The 14592-nt window shown below is 41.7% G+C and overlaps 1 protein-coding gene across 3 annotated transcripts in view; it reads right to left on the bottom strand.

Annotated features, from left to right (window-relative positions):
* FAM135A (family with sequence similarity 135 member A) overlaps positions 1 to 13764 on the bottom strand; it is an 81445-nt gene extending 67681 nt beyond the window's left edge. For 2 of the 3 annotated variants that reach the window (XM_048297616.1, XM_048297618.1), the window contains exon 1: positions 13680 to 13764. The gene's annotated coding sequence lies outside the window, so the exon portion shown is untranslated. Of the gene's footprint in view, positions 1 to 12807; positions 12875 to 13679 lie in introns of those variants that run through there. The other variant, XM_048297617.1, reaches the window with a different exon arrangement.
* Between the last annotated feature and the right edge of the window lie 828 nt (positions 13765 to 14592).

Below are 14592 nucleotides of genomic sequence, written 5' to 3'. Positions count from 1 at the left end.
CATCTTTTCTGTATGTACATTTCAGAGAAATACAAACACAATCTATCACAGCTTGTGCAGGCAAGCTGTGAAACTAAACTGGTTTTGCCTGAGCTTCGGAGGGAAGAAAACAGAAAGTGGAACATAAAAAAAAATTATCTGGATTTTTTTTTTTTTAATGGAATTCATTTGTGCATGTCATGTTGGTATTACATCTTTGATACCACAAATTATTAATAATGACCCAGTAAAATCCTGATGCCATAATGTCACGTAAAAATGGCACCAACATTTATTACATTTGTTTAACAATGCATTACAGCCTGTGTCATACCAGTTCTCTTTTAAAGAGGACTAAGTTCTTTTTTTAAGAGAGAGAAAACATGCAAAATTCTGAGGAACTGAATTTTTTCTAGATTTAGATTTAGTATTTGATATTCAGTGGAAATCAAAAATAAAACTACAGAATCTACAAATGAAGATACTAGCTGTTCATTTAATATTCTTCAAGTAGTATTTTTCTTCAAAGTTGCTGTAGGAGCTTTGTACACCTCCATCCCTGAGCTTTTTTACCAGTCCTCTTCTCCTGTATGCTCAGAGATCCAGCACCTGCCAACACAAATTCAGCCACCATCTATCTCTGTGCTGATGACTCACAGGTTTGTCCCCCCACCTGAGATCTGCCTTCAATTCCAATTTTAGCTGTTTCTTGGACACTGCCTTCAGCTGAAACCTAGTGTGGTGAAAACAAAGTTCTTGACCTGACCAGCAAGGCTATTCCTAATGCCTACTTTCTGAGTGTGCATACTAGCACAATCTGACTGGAAACCTAGACACTGTTTTTCATTTAGTTTTCTCTGGGTTCTCATAGACTTTGGCAACACTGTACAGAAGACCTGCCAAATTTTTCTGCATGTGATTAGAAATATGTCCCATCTATCCATTCAGCCAAAACTCATCCAAGCTAATATCCTTTTATTTTAATTACTGTGAGGCTGAAAAAGCATAATTCACTGCATGTATTAGTTCAGCATGGTGCTGCAAAGAACCAGCCTGTTATTTTGATCATTTTACCTCTCTGCATTCCCTGCAGAGAAAGCCCAGACTACTGCAAGCATAACTCCCCTGTCCTTTGAAATCCTTTCACAGCTGTGCAGCACACGGTATCACAGTGTTCTGGTTGAGACTAGAGCTTCCCAGCACCAGAAATAAACCCTGCTTCTCCATAATTAAAAAGGTGAGGGTGTAGAAAAGAAATGGTAGTTGAATTCTGGATTGCATAATCATAATGTCATAAAACAAGCAAGCAAGCAAACAAACAAAACCCTTAAGTGGAAATATCTAGAATACCTTATTCAATTCATTATCCCAATTTTTAAAAGACAACATGACCACCACTAGAAAAATACTTCAGAACAGACTGCTTTACATCAGGATTTCCTAATTAATTTTTTTAAAGCTTCACAGTTATAAATAATTATGTGAAATAAGTAACTACACATATAGTTAAACGATGACCTAATTTTCATGGGCTCAGGGCAAAACTCAACTATCACAATTTTCTTCATGCCTGGTTCTCTTAAGTCTAGACTACTTCCCAGCCAACCACAAGGCTGGATTCTAACAAAGTTAATGCAAGATACCTATGATACTTTAATGGGCTACATAAACAACCAACTTAATCAGGCATTAAAATTCAAGTTTTCATACTTTTTGCTTTAAATTTAGCACCAATATCTTGTCCTCTATGCAGCACACTGATAAAAACAACATATTCACTACTTTGAGCTGACAACTTGATTATCCCCACTGAGCACGGAAGTCATTAAGATGTTGCATTTATTTCTTTTCTTCTCCCCTATTAATAGATCATACATGTGATACAGTAATTCATCTTGAACACTTATTAGGCTTATTCCCTTCTATCCTAGCATTGGTCTTTGTCTGTTTGACAAATGACATGTTATTTCTAAGCTTCCTCATTAAAAAGTTTAACATGAAAAGTTCTGCGAGAGCACAGTTAAAAGCTCTCTTTCTTATTGATGTGTTCTCCCTCCACCATAAAAACCCCTGCTGCAAAAGGGACCCCATGCTTACAGATTTCTGTATTTTTCCTTCCAGTATGGACACTAACTTCAGTGTCTTCTCTCTTCAGCCACCAATTTACACTAAACAAAAACTGCATCATCTCTGAGATCCCTTCTCCTCTTTCTCATTAAAATGAATTGAGCAACGGTTTCAACAGTAATTTGCACAGAAAATGGAATCAGAACATGAACAAACCAAATGGAATGTTTTATTTGCCCTTTACAAAGACGTCCCCTAAAAATAAAACCCACATTTTAAAAATTATTAAAGAGATATGAAATAACTGGCCCCAATGCGACTGCCTTTGAGTCAGAAACAGCTAAAATGGAGCATTTTGATGATAAACAGTGGCAGTTCAGGATAGGTGCTATTGCATTATGCCAGCCACCTCATCTCACTTTGGTCCCATACACTGGCTGAGTGAGAAAAATGAACTTCCACACACTCATGCTAAGAACCAAGGAGAGTGGACAGTGCAAATCAGCAGTAAAACTGAGCTACCTTAACAACAGTGATGAAAATACATTACTGCTGCTGTAGTTAGAGGTTTTATCTAGAAATACATCTGCAAATGTAGAAATAAATCTGTAAATTAATTACTTGTTTTGCTTATAATTTTCCATTAATGAACTCACAATCTCTATTTTCCTAACCTATTCAGAAGAGCATTATAGGGGAAAAAGCAAAATGAAGCACTTGTACTAAATAATCAAAGTCTTTTGGAACTTTACATAAAAAGTATATAAGGATATTACAGTAAATGGAAAAAAAACCCCAATAAATTGCAGGCTCTATTATTTTGGCTTAAAAAACCAAATCGCAGAGCTTAATACATTCACCCTCTTATAAACTGCTGAATTTATGAAGGATGTATCAGATAAGAATTAATAAGGTAGGAGAGGGAAGCTTACTAAAATAATTTGATTCTGTCCAATGGAATAGGTTCTTCATAAAACATTAAGGGTCTATCCAAGTGTACTTAAAACATACTTCGTTTTCTTACTTACACAAAGGAAAAAAGCTCTCTCTCTTTGAATTCCATGTCCCTACAACATCATTAAATGAAAAGTAACTTTCATTACATACATCCATATGGATGGATGAATTTGACATTAAAATGTCTGCAACAACTGTTAATGTCATTACTTTGCCATATTTTATGAATAAAAAGTCTCCAAAAGAAAGTTGCAACTTCTCTCCCACCACAAGCAAACTTATTTTCAAAAAAATAAAAGCTTTGATTTAAAGAGAAATGAAAAATAAATCTAACTGTATATGCCCAGTAAATTATTTTTAATAGGTAATAATTCTGTATTGTTGTCCTCTGTAAATGAAAGAGCACAATTTAGAGAGTTGAGTCATTGTCCCAATACCTGCTCTGAGGTCATTCTTTGACAAGACAGTAAATACAGTTTAGATTTGACAGGTTGATTTTGTAGTGGAAGGCTTTATGCCAAATAGTTACTGTATTTCCTCTCACAGTAGGCATTAGGTTAGAGCAAATGATATATTGCATGCTCTTATTAACTTAAGAAATGTGATAGCTTGGCTGCCTGATCGAAGCTACATTAGGGGATAATCTGATAGTAAATCTGATCCAGGATCAGTAGTCACAAAACCACTTCCTTGATAGTTCCTACAGTAATAGCATCGGTGGTGATAGGCTGGATCAGCCAACACAGAAAAACAGTGACTCCGACAGGACTTTCTTACAAATGTAAGTGCTTTCAGAAATACACTGGAGTACTGTATCAAAAACTATTTTATTTTTCAACATCTAATGTTAATAACCCAATATAAAGGCAGCTGATTTGAGGTTGGCTGATACATCTTTAAAAACAAAATCCTTGATTTCACTTTTTTTCCTCATAGAATCACAGAATCATTAAAGTTGGAGAAGACCTCTAAAATCATCAAGTTCAACTTTTAAACTAACACTGCTATCTCTACCACTAGACTATGTCCTCAAGTGCCAACTCCACACTTTTTTTAATGCTTTCAAGGACAGTGATCTCACCACTACCCTAGGGCACCCTTTTTCAGTGTTTGACAACCCTTTCAGTGAAGAAATTTTCCTATCTAAACCTTCCCTGGAACAATTTAAAGCCATTTCCTCTCATTCTATCACCTGTTATTTGGGAGAAGAGACCAACCCCCATCCTGCTACACCGTCCTTCCAGGTAGCTGTAGAGAGCGATAAAGTCTTCCCCAGCCTCCTTTCCTCCAGGCTAAACTCCCCCAGCTCCTCACAGGACTTGTGCTCCAGACCCTTCACCTTCCACTGCCCTCCTCTGGACTCGTTCCAGCACCTCAGTGAGGGGACCAGAACTGGACATAGGATTCAAGATGCAGCCTTGCCAGTGCTAAGTACAGAGGGACAATCACTGCCCTGGTCCTGGTGGCCACATTTTTGCTGATTTCCTTGTGGTTTGGCTTTCAGTTTCCTACCATTTTAACAAAATAAATCGAGGTAAGCATTATAGCACATAAATTTAGGTTAAAAGTTTGGTTCTTTGATCCTCAGCACAAAAAAACCCAAACCTAAAAACTGTGGCAATATAAAACATTGTTTTCAACTTTCATAACATCTGCCCACTGCCTTTATTCAATACCTACCTGAGAAAAATCATATATTGTTATTTTGTTCTTCCTTTGTTAATGATTTTCCAACACTCTACAAGACCCTCTCTACAACTCACCCCTCTTCTAATACCCTCCCTATAACTTTTCTGCTACACAAAACATGCATTAATTTTCCAGTCAAATCCATATTATTCTGGTACAAAGTGCAATTTAGTTATGGTTGGATGATACAAGTGCAAAGTTGAAGGACAATTTAGCAGACTGCCACTGCAAGCAATGACCTAACGAGGTCATAAAAAGAATGTGCATTAAAGCTTTTCAAAAACACATGGTAGCGAACAAACATCAACACGTCAGTTTGGCCTAAGACTTTAAGCTCTCTTGATGCTCAATTATCTTCATACTGAGCAGGTGAGGAAGAGACATACTTTTCTCTGCAACCTCAGGTGGCACCTCCAGCAGCTTATGCCTTGCACACCTTCAAATCTAAGAGCACTAAGTTGAAACATATCTAAATGTCTAAGTTCACTTAGCTACTACCCAAACCACTCAAGCACAAGATTTTAATGCTCTGTCCTTAATGTTCCCCACTCTCTTTTCTACCACTGAAGCCTGAAGCAAAACAGATCTGACCTAACAGAAAAAAACCAAAAAAAACCCCCAAACAAACAAAACAACAACAAAAACCAACCAAAAATCCCCAAAACAAAACCAACCAAACAACACATACTCCCCACTCCCAAGAAAAAAAAAAAAAAAAAAAACACAGTAAAATTTAATCACTCCCTATTTTTTTTAGCTGTTTAGAAGACAAGGGACTAAACACAGTACGCAGAGTACTGTGTGTGCTTTTTTACTGACAAAGAAGGCAAGGAAGTCTTTGAAGAAACAAGTGTCAAGTAAAGATAACACTGATCAGCACTGCTGGACAGCTGTGATGGTAGCTTGAACAAACTGAGATCTTAGCATGCACACTGTAAGAAGATTGATGTCAGAGCACCCTAAGAAAACAGCACATTATATATCAGTAGAGAAGTCTTTAAATGATATCCTTTTTCTACCCTTGCTCACACCCATGCCACCTCTGCAATTGTGCTGGCAGTTGGGGGAGGCAAAAAGCCCCCCAGCACCAAACCAAATCTTTACAGTTATTTTGGAGGTTACTTTGAAAGTTTTTGGTGGTTATGGGGGGAGGGGGGAAGAGCTTGGTTAGGTTTTTTGTTTTTTAATTTAAACAGCAACATTTCACTGATTTAAATAAATACAGCATGGTTCCACAAACAGCTCTACTGATCTATCTCAAAGAATATGCCTATATTAACTTCTAACCCTGAAGAGGTGAGTAAGGGCATAGCAAGAATTTAGACTAACTTTGTCCATGAAACTACACAAAGTCTTCCACACTAGAAACAGCTTCAGAAGTTTCTGCCTCAGGTGCTCATTCACATCTTCATAGCATCAGTACATCGCCCCCTCAATACTGCCAACACAGTGCTTGTGGGACAGCATTTTAAAATCAATTAGTTACCATTTTAGAATAATCTATTTTTGCAGGGCTTGATCGGATCACTTCCTTATCTGGTTTCAAAGCACAGCTCCACAAATAGCAGTGCCATCGAGCACGGGGAAGGGAAGAGCACAGCAGCACAACACAGCGGTTCCCTGGCCAGTTGTCTCCTCAGCCTCCATAAGCCACAGACTAAACACAGCAAAGCAAAGAGATCTCAGTAGCAGGGTGAAAGAAACTGCCCCTTCTCGCAGCCATTCCTGAGGCAGTATTTTTATCCTCCATTCCTTTCTTTGATTCACCTCAAAAGTTGAACGGTAATGCCCTACTCCTGCTCCACTTCTTCCATGGAAGCACACAACCCGAGAGCCCAAGCAGCAGCTCAGTCTAACCTCCTCCCTGCTCCACAGGGCAAATTCTGCTTTCTACTCAAAGGCCTGGCTTCCCAGGGAGGCAACGTCTCACCTGGGAACCCTCCTTGGCAACCCAGACCATTTCCTTCCAGAAGGAGGCATGGAAGGACAGAAAGCTGAGCAGCTTGCAGCAGCTTTGTCCCAACAAGCCCAGAAACACACTCTGCTTGCAGAGTTACCAACAAATACATCTGGCATCAGGAGATAGAAACAATTTTTGCTGAAGAGGGCTCTTCCGCTCCCTGTCATGGAGGAAGAGAGCGACAGGGCTACCCTAGTCAGCACAGCCTGCTCCACCTGAGCTCCACAGGCTGCAACCCTCCCTCAGAGTGCTGGCATTGCTCCTCTGCCACTACAGTGCCAGAATATCTTACTAAGGAGTCCCTATTAAACAGACAAGTATAGTAGCATTACCAAATTCAGTTTCAAGATTTGCTTTTGTTTATTTTGCAGCTTGAACATTTCATGCTCCTCATGTGGCATTTCACTAACAGAGCAACGCTGATGTGTGAGAAGCTGCTAAAAACACTGACACAAACCTAAAATGGCAAGACTATTTCCAAAATAACACATTGGAAACAAAACAAATCTAATGACCACCTTTAGTAACTTCAATGGGTAGACTTGAACAGTTACATCAAAACAAATCAGAAAACTGTTTTCTGAATTAGCTTCAACCATCACCAGTGCTACTTAAACAATTTTTGACAATGTTTTGTACGGAACAGTTTTTGTTCACTGCTTTTCTCCCACCATTTACTTGTCATGATTAGTTAGAAATTTGTAATCCTTAAATCCCTTACATGCTGCTTTCTAATTTGCTGTAACTAGAACAAGTAAAACCACTCCTTAAATATAGCATAACACATTCAGGGAAAAAAGGCCCAACAACCAGGAACCAAAGTCATCAGAGGCTTTCCCTACCCTGCTGATAGCATGGCCAGTTGGTTTTCAAACAGGTTGTTGTTCCTTCCTGTCCTACCTGAGAAGGACAAACTATACTGACTGGCCATGAAAATTCATCTTTCTAGCTAAACTCCATCAGCTTTTACACATTTGAATCAAAGGGCAGGTAACACATCTGTTAAGAGCTTCTAGTCACAGACTCAAATTCAGCCCAAACTTTAGTAGCACCAGATGGCACTCAAACCAATATCAAAGACATACAATGCACCTTCCACAGATTGTCTCTTAAGAACGTGTAGAATAAAATTAACAGCAGGTAAAACCCCACGGCTCGGAGCTTCTACCCCAGCAAGGGCCTTCATTAGAAAAAAAAGTCCAGCATGACAGAATGGCCACGTGTGGAGATCTAGGTCCTGACTTCCACATTCAGGTCTAGTATTGACCTCACTCATTACAAATTTTTTTCCTCTAAGCTGTCTTACATGTAAAGCAGTAAAACATGTTTTCTACTATCTATGCTTTATTGTTTCAGTACTTCAAATATCCTCAATACCTTGGCATGCTTTGATCTGGATTATTTCACCAGAGTGAGGGACTGAATATCAGAGGTGCTTAAAAATATAGGTCTACAATTAACTGATAGCTGGTGTAATTTCAGAATTTACCCAGAAAATCTTTTAAAATATATATATATATGCATTTATAGAAAACTGGATGTGCCACATATAAATAGACAGGCAAGCACTTATAATTAAGTTCAAAAGCACTCGATATGCAACTACTACTACCTCTACCACTAAAACCCAGGAGCATTAACTATACTATTTAGATTGATTTTTTTTTTTTTACATGGAAATACACAATCATTATGCAGAAAAATCATCAAGTGATAACAGAACTGGGGAGAAAGTACAGCTTCTTCTCTACTTCTACAGAAGCACAAATACTACAACATTTTCCTTGTAAATTTCAACAGAAGGAAGACAAAAGATGTACTGCAAGCCATTCTAATATGAAAATGGAAAGGAAAACCTTGCTTATTAACTTAATAAAAATCATCTAAAGCATAAAGAGAATTCAGTTTATTTTATAGCTAGAAAGCATGATAAAGCAGTATCTCTCAACATGCTTTATGCAACAGGTAATGAGTGACTTATGGCATTGTCAGTAAAAGGGATTAATTCATGAGGTCACAGCACGTGAACAAGGTTGTGATTATAGTAAGCAGACTTGCATCTGGAAAACAAGTCAGTTTATTATTTCAAAATGTCAGAGGTCAAGTGTAAAGCTTCCTGCACAATTAACTGATGAATGCTATAGATTTCTTCTTAGTTTGGGGGTATGGTGTGTACAGGTTTGTGATTTATTTTACAAACAAGATTCAGCAAACCATATGCACACATATGTATGTATATATAATTCTCTAGTATTACAGGTAAAAAATCTCTAACTTCTCGCCAGAAAACTAAAAATAGCAAAATGTGTATGTTTTCCCTTTTTTCTGATACAAGACTTGCAATTCAGAAATGTGGACATTTTTTATTTATTTTTAGTAAGAAATATTGGTAAGTTTAACTTTGTATCATGTTTCCAACAAAACCGCTTGCACAATATAAAGTCCAAAATTCTTAGCAACAAAAATGTTCCCAATTTCAAAACCTCTACAGAAAATCCATTAAAAAAAAAAAAAACCAAAACACTGAAACCATCTAACAAAAAATAGAATTGATGTCATTTCAATTTGCTTTAGCGTTTTCAACTTTTGTTCCACTTGTAAGTTGAGCTCCGTGAGATTTGATTCTGTTCCTTATTTCTCTGCCTGTTCTTTCCAAGAACAATGCTGTCACCAATTTCCTGCCTGAAGTAAACACAATTTGCTCACCTGACTTCTTCCTGACCCAAAACTACGGCAAACTTATTTCCTCCCTTTCAGATTTTTTTTCTTGTATACTCTTTGTTGTATACTCTTGTTACCACAAAGGTTCCACACATTGTTCTTCGATGAAGACAGTTTGTACAACAGACTTCTACTAATACCAGCAATACCCCATTACTAAATACCAACTGCTTTTGCTATAAATGAATGCATAAATATTTAATTATGTTCGTACTTCAACAGTAACTTATTTTCCTACACACAATACTTAATGAGATGTATCCAATGAATTAGTGTGTTCAAAACATGCTTAGCAAAATGCTAGAGAAGGCCAAAATCAGCAGATGCGTAGCAAACATAAAATCACATGTCTTGCCAAGGAGAAAACACATGGTGCAGTAATGTTAACAGAATGTAAGGACATACTTTACTGCTTTGCCTAGCAGTGGCAGAAAGACTAGCATTTTTTCGAAGCATAGTATGATCATAGCAAGCTCACAGGGACCGAAAATGTGACTTTTGAATGGATTTAACCAATCTCTCATTCCTGTTTTAAAGCAGCAGGATTATGACTTATGGAATCATGGAATAGAACCATCAAAGTTGGAAGAGACCTTCAAAGATCATCAAGTCCAAATGTCAACCCAGCACAACCACTGTAACCACTGAACTGTATCACCAGGATATATTATATAACTTAAAAAGCTTTTGAAGATTGCAAGATAAAAAAACTTTTCATTAACAAAAATAACCCCCATATTTTCCATGCTTGTTCATTAGGAGGAATATTGAATGCAAGATAAAATAATTAATAATTCAAGAAACTCTGAGTTATGCTCATAGTTAACCAAAAGAAATTCATGTGCTGGTACTCAACCAAGTAATATTTATTTAGGCTACAGGCTCTCTGAGCAACAGCCTGTCAGAGGTAACTGACACTCAACAACAGGCTGTCAAAACAAATATTCATCAGGGACAATGGCTGGTCAACACACAGGTGCTACTCATCTTTTCTGTCATGAAAACAAAGCACTAGTGAGACTGTATTTTTCTGTACAGAGGAAAAGGGGAGAGGGGGAAACCCACACAATAAAACTGCAACTCTTCCACCTTGGTTAACAAGAGAGTATATTCTGCCAAGACTGTCCTGCAGTCTGTAGGGATTGGGAGATGAAAAAGAACAAAAGGACTTCAAGACAGAAAACACAAAGTACAAGATGAAACAGTTACCAAGCAAGGATGAGAAACATTAGTCTCTGTCAATAACAACTTGAAACACTGAAACAAGGTCAACAGTAACAAGAATTCACAACCCTTGATTGCTGGTTCTCACACTGAGGTCCATCTTTGATACTGATTTAACTTTCAAATTTGTTTGGGACAGCAGCCAGGCCAAGGGAGAGACACAGGCATCAGTACTCTCAGCATTACATTAATAAACATTCAGGTACCTGCCTCTTACACTGGTGTAGGCAACCAGGTTCTCTTCAAGGAAAAAAACAGTACAAGAGTCAGAGCTCATAAAGGGCTCCCATAGTAGTTCAAAACCTTGCTACTCACAGTAATCTGCCTCACTCCTTTGCCAGGATTTGCTTTCCTATGCACCTCCCCAGCCAGACAGATGGCTGTGGCATTCATATCCCATTCTAATCACTTCCAGCAAGAGAAGCTTGCACCAAAAACACCAGATTGTAACCTGGTCAGAATGAGATGCTGATAGAAACATCCTGTCAAAGAGTGTTTATCATATCTCAAAACCACAATGAAGTCCTCTAGAACTTTTCAGAGTCTTTCTCAGCAGATAACTGACTAGCAAAGTCAACAGGGAATGCCAGAGTGAGCAATGGATCTCAGTTTTCACATCTCTCCCTGCTTGGGAACTAATTCTTCTATGTGAGGAAAAAAACACCAGAGACAGTCCTGGAACTGAGCTTTGAAACCCAGGTACAGCCAAGGGAAATGTTAAGACTACAAAACTGCAGTATCAGGTTACAGTGTCACATCCATCACTGGGGCTTCAGAAGAGATGCAAGGGCTTAGCTTTTCTGAAATCTGAACAGAGCCCAACGTGTTATTTTTGAGGTTTTACCTAACTCAAAACAAAAGTAAGTTCTATCTCAATGGAACTAAATTGAACCAACAAATGTGTTGGTTTGGCGCATTTTCAATATCACAGCTTTGAAGAGATATTTCAGTTGCTGTGTGCACTTTACTATTACCTATTACTATTCATGCCAAATCTTATCCAGGCCGGTCGTACTGACCATAATTTGAATTGAAGGTAACAAATCAATTTTATATTAATAAAGTGTTAATTTAAGACCAAACCCAGTATTTTCACATATCAGTCAACTGTTACCAGTTGTGTAGGATTGTATTTCACACAAGGGATATTTAAACCATTCCAAAGCATGAATTCAAATTAATATTCTCTGATTTTTATCAATTGCCAAGGGAAAGCTTAAGAATTGACTTATGCCACTTACAAGGGGAAAAACGAGTGGTGGGAAAAGGAAAACAAGTTGGTCCATCCAAGGAAAATACAGACTAAGATTTACAGCTATACTCTGACATACCAAATGCAGGTACTCAGACTGTGACTACTGGCACAGTCACATGGTAGAAACAGAGCAAGATGACAACTCTGTGCTTCATTCATTTAAAGTATTAGCGAAGATACAGCTAGAACCCAGATTATTGTTCACTTCCTACAAAACAGTTCAGTTCTAATGGGCAATGAACTGTAGAACAGAATAATAAAAACTATGCTGGAGTCCTTAATTTGTTCCTCCACAAATCCAGAATTCTTTCATTGTAAAAAAGCTGTAATGCTCCAGCAAAGCAGAGATTTACTGAGCCATGTTTGGGCTGTGCTATTTATCCCTTAGAAAAGGCCAAGCAATTTTATCTTCACAATCAAAATGCTAAGTTGGAGTTATTTAATGGATGAAAATGTAATACATTCCCTTCCAGAGTTACAAAGATTCCGCAGCATTTGCTCCTTGCTATTGGTCAAGCAAACCAAAAGGTGGTGCATGTGGATTTTACCTTAGACTTTGCCTATTTATAATACATTAAGCAAGTTGAAAGAATCACTTAAAAAACAATGTAAAACCCAGTAAAACAAAATAGGCATTTATGTCCTCTCTACCTGATAATATGTAAGATCTCAAACAGGAGCTTGTTTACTTTTCAGTCAGCAAAATCCTCTGCAACCAGAAGAAAGGGGAAGTGGGCTTAAACATATCAGCACAAATACCGCTTTAGTTATAGTATCAACATGACTGTAAATCCCCCAATTACAAATTTTAAAAATCCGTTATGCTATGCAACCTCTCTTCCAAGCAGTATGTTTGCAACGCGTAATTACCAAATAAAGCTTTCAAATAGGTTCTGTTCGAAATTTTGCTTACAGTAACACAAGAAAGAAAGATTATTTCCACCAGAGCGCTTACTGATCATGCAAATCCTGCCGAGCACGCCCCGAGGTTAACTGAGCCCGGCCGAGATCCTGCCGACGGTAACAGGGGTTACGAGCATCTGCCGGAGGCACGGCACCGCCGGCCCACAGCGCCCTGCGCCGCTCCGCCGGCGTTCCGAGGGGAACGGGCTGCTCCCGCTCGGACCGGGAGGGCGGGAGCCGCCAGTGCCGCCCTCCGCGCACCAGGAAATAGCTGGGAGTTATTCCTAACGCTCGGCCAGCAACTTTCTACACTGCACGCAAAAACCAACATTTAAAAAAAAAAAAAAATTAACGCCCCCTCCCCTCCTCCCCACAGTGTTTCAAACCCTGTGAGGGTCCGGTATTTCTCAGGAAAGAAAAGAGGGGAAAGGCACCATCGCCTCCGGCACTTCCCAGCACCCCGGCCGGCCCTCGGACACTTCGCGGCGCGGACGAGCGGGACATTATTTCTGACCTATTTTCGTCGCCGCCTCGGAGCGATAAACAATCAACAGCGGCGGCGAAACGCTGCCTGGGCAGAAACTTCTCCAGCCACGAGCCCCTCCCCGGGGCCACGAGCCATCCCCCGACCGGAGGCTCGCGGGAAGCGTCCCGTGCCCCAGGGCGAAGGCGGCCGAGCCCCCCGCTCCGCCTCGCCGCCCACCCGGTCGGGCTGCGGAAAAGCTCCCCGAGTTTTCTGCCGGGGTGCGGGGAGGAGGAGGTCAGCCCGAACACACAAGTCCCCCGCCCGCCATGCCCGCGGCCCCGGAGACAGGCCGGGCACGGAGGGGTACCCGCCTGTCCCAGCCCTTCGGGAGGGGACGGACATGGTCCCGCCGCTGTGCCCGACCACCCTGCGCCCTCTCGCCGCTCCCCAGCACCGACCTGGGACACAAAGGAGAGGCTGCCGCTGCCCGCCGATCGTCCGTGCTCCCCGCGGAGTCCAGGCCGCGGCAGCACCGGGATGGCGTAGCGCAGGCATCCGACGCCAGCGCCTGCTGCTCCTGCGACGGCCCTGCCGCCGGCGCCCGCTCTGCGCTGGGCGGGGAGGGGAGGGGGGGCGCTGGGAGCCGGCCGAGCGCCGCTTCCTGCTGCCCGGCGCCGAGGGGCGGCGGGTGCTGGAGCCGCCGCCGGGGGGGCTGCGCCGGCGGCTAAGCAGAGGCCGGTGGTAGCGGCTGCATCCTCGGCTCCCGCGCCGGGCTTTCCGCACCGCCTCGCTCCGGCTCCGAGGAGTCTCCCGTGCGGCTCCCACGGCGGCCGCCGCTGGCAACGGGAGCTCCGGCTCGCCCCGCGCTACTCCCGGCTCGCGCTCGTGCTCCCCCTGCCGCCCCGCCGGGCCGGGCCGCGGCTCAGGCCCCTCCCGCGGCACCGCGGGATCGGAGAGGGGCGGCCCCGAAGGGCCGGGAGACCCCCCGGACGGGAGGGACGCGACCCACCCCGGGCTTGGCCCTGGCTGCTTTCCACCCGCGGCCCGCTCCCCAGAGACCCCTTCGTGGCGCACGCTGTAAGGCGGGGAGGCCTGCCTCGTGCCGCGGCCGCCAGCGCTGCCTTCCCGGTGCCCGCTGCCCGGCCTGGGCACGGAGCACAGAACAGCCCGCGGGGAAAAGGCTCCCCGGGGTGGTGGGCGGCAGCGGGGGGCCGGTCTGGCAGAGGGTGCAGGACTGAAGGCGATGAGCCTTTATGGAGAAACAGTTCTCGTTTCTGCAGTAAGCCTTTTTATCAGTACGTGATGCCAAAATAGAAGTAAATCGGCTGTAAACGGCACTAATACAACTGATAGTCTTTAACATTGGGAGGA

Source organism: Corvus hawaiiensis, chromosome 3 (genome assembly GCF_020740725.1).
Source record: "Corvus hawaiiensis isolate bCorHaw1 chromosome 3, bCorHaw1.pri.cur, whole genome shotgun sequence".
Classification (NCBI taxonomy): domain Eukaryota; kingdom Metazoa; phylum Chordata; class Aves; order Passeriformes; family Corvidae; genus Corvus; species Corvus hawaiiensis.
The sequence above is the reverse complement of the archived record's forward strand: the minus strand, read 5'-3'. Positions and strand labels throughout refer to the sequence as shown.